Source organism: Branchiostoma floridae, chromosome 18, assembly GCF_000003815.2.
Source record: "Branchiostoma floridae strain S238N-H82 chromosome 18, Bfl_VNyyK, whole genome shotgun sequence".
NCBI lineage: Eukaryota > Metazoa > Chordata > Leptocardii > Amphioxiformes > Branchiostomatidae > Branchiostoma > Branchiostoma floridae.
This window is the reverse complement of record NC_049996.1, coordinates 1,188,930-1,192,032: the sequence shown is the minus strand read 5'-3', so window position 1 is coordinate 1,192,032 and position 3,103 is coordinate 1,188,930.

The following is a 3,103-nucleotide window of genomic DNA, read 5'->3' as shown; positions in this document are numbered from 1 at the left end:
TGTGACAAAAGCACCATATGGATTCAAATAGCAAATTCATGTACACATATAGTCGAAGGGCCAAGCATCGAATATTCGGTTCTACTTCCGGGGTTTTACAAAACGGCTCAGATCATATAGAACGCGTTGTTCTCTGAAGACACGGCGCACGTCGGGGCACAGCTTGAGGCCGTTGCATGGATGTAAACAACTGTCTGTGGTGCAACAAAGAGACCTTAGACTTGTATAATGTTTATACTTTTTCATATCTACAGGATTTTTCCAGCACAACTATGTACACATTTTGCGCGTTACAAAATGACATCTGGCACTATGGCTTTTGAAACTTTAGCAATTTTTGTCCAGTCTACTTGTCCTTGTCTGTTTTACAATTCACCTAGATCCGATTATCTAATGCCACAGTGTGATAGTCCATTTCATTGCCTTTACAATGATACCAAAGTTCCCTGGTTAATTTCAGGAGCAACGAGTTTACACCAGAAAACCTGCGACAACACGTTGGGCAACCTCGTTCCACGGTAGAACGTACGGGGCGCAGCGTCTTCAACAGAGTGAACATTTTTATATGCCAGTACTATGCTAGTAACCAATAGCGTCGACAATAAATTATACATCAAATGAAAGCTAAGGTTTCCGTGAACCAACACAGAAATTTCAAGAGGGATAGAGAACTCGTCATGACTGTAACGCCGTTACAAAGTTCTACAGCTACACGATGAGATACTACGCTCCGCGGTAGAACGCACGAGGAGCCGCGTACTTTATAACGGAGTGAAAATCTTCTATTTGGGTGCTGCGCTATCAACCAATCAAGTCGACAAAATGCTATACAGTCAAACCTGGTCTACCGACCACCTGTGCATAACGACCCACTGTCCACTACGACCGCCCAAAAGCGGTCCCTTGAATTTTCCCATAGACGTAAGCATTAACATTTCTGTATATGACGACCACTGTCCATCGCGACCACGACCACCACTAAAGGCGACCGCACGTTACCTAAACACTGCCAAAACGACCGCGGCATGTGATTTTGTCACGCTACTTTAATGTTCACGGCGAAAAATGAGCGTAATTGCCACAAATTATTTACCGCTATGGCCCCTCGAGCCCTCCCATAATTTCTCATTATCACTCTACAAATTTTCGGTGGCTTCGTGATGAGAATCTGCTAAAATGCCATTATATCCAGGGAGCAGACATGAAAGCGTTTTGTTTCACCAGGCTTTTCGAAGATAAACTAAAAAAAACGCATTTTCTGTCATAATAAAACATCTGACTCGCTGTTCTTCCCGAGAAATACGTATTTTGCACAGCGCGGTTCTGAATCGCGGCGTCTGCAGGTCGGAAATACGCACCTCTGATTGGTTGAAACCACACAAACAACAACAACTGCATGTATAATGTAGGGAAATCCCCGGTGATCTCGCGCTCTGATTGGTTGGAGCGGTGCATCATGGGAAGTTTGCTGCCAGCTCGACGCCATCTTGTTTCAAAGACTTACGTTTTAAAACGCAAAAGAACGCTATTTTCCACGATTACGTAGCACCATCCTAGTTAAAAATGCATAATCCAAAGAACTTTCCGTGGAAACATGTGTATATGTGAATTTATGGTGTCTCTAGCGTAATTTTGGGTTCCGATGCAGCCGTAAAGTGTGCTGAAAGTTAGCGTGGGTTTCCAAACCCGAAAATAATGTCGCATTTTTCACGTCACACAAAAACAAAACTTCCGCAAAGAAGGAGCCTGCAACATTTTCTGATCATAGCGATTACGTTTTGGGTAAAAATGTTCGTCGATGTGCACGATGTGCCGGCGTGCAGCCGCGTGATACCTCAGTTACAGAATATTTGTTGTCACATAATTTAGGGCCGCGGTATGAGAAAAAATAATTTATGCACGGCACGGCACGCTGCAAAAAGCCGGACGAATTACCACCGTTTTTCTTTTTCAAATCATTCTTATAATATATCTATTATAAATATCATTACAAATATAATACTTTTTAATACTTAGAATAACATAAGTATACGTAATTTTAGCATTATATAACATCGTGTTATCTTTCATGCATAAATCATCGATGTTCTGACTTGTCAGTTTCTTTACTGCCGCCACGTTGTTTTCTATATAAAGACCACCTATGTAAGAAGACCACTTTTGCTGGGTCCCTTGAGTGGTCTTCATATACAGGTTTGACTGTACATCAAATGAAAGGAAAGGTTTCTAGAAATCATTACACACATTTTCAAGAATTTTCATGAACTCTACGTGCTTACAACACCGTGACAAATTTGACCGTCTAGTTCCGTGATTGTATGCAGAGCGACCGCGTTCCGAGTTAGAACACGCTAGGTGCCGCGTCTGTATAACGAGGTGACAATTTTCAGCGTTGTACCATTGTGCAACAAACCATTTAAAGAGACATATAGATGTTTATCAAGTGAAAGCTAAGTTTTTGCAGAATCATCATATCAACTTTAAGACGGATGGAGAATTTTAGGAAGCACGGGACTTATGTTAATCTTTGTCACGGGATCGTAAGCTCCTAAAATTCTCCATCCGTTCATGCAGGTAAGTTACTATCGAGAGCTGACCGCATGCAGTTTCATTTTCCTTCCGCGAGAGAAAATAGTCCGCTCTTCAACTCCTAGCGCAACTCATACTTTCGCCAAATGATGGACTAATTAGCCTTCTCGAGCGAAGTATTGTTATCCCCATTTTCACTAGCGTTATGTGTGTCGTTTGTCTGTCTGTCTCACTCAACAAGATAACTCAAGAACGGCTAGGTGGATTGATTTCATATTTGGTGTGTTGGTAGGGTGTGATGAAAGCTGGAAATGATTAGATTTTGGGCCCCTTAACGGTTTTCCTTGGAATTGCAGCGCAACTTCCGGTTTTGCTACTTCGTGTTCTGAATGATTATGGTCGTGATATTTGGGTGTTAGATAGCTCTTGTGCTCAGGAAGAACCGACATAAGTTGGACCCCCTAGCAGCTCGTTTGGGGATAGCAGGGGCATTTTTTGCCAAAAACTTCTATCTGAAGTGGATAACTCAAGAAGGGAACAATGGACTTTCATGATTTCTGCCTCTAATGTTAGT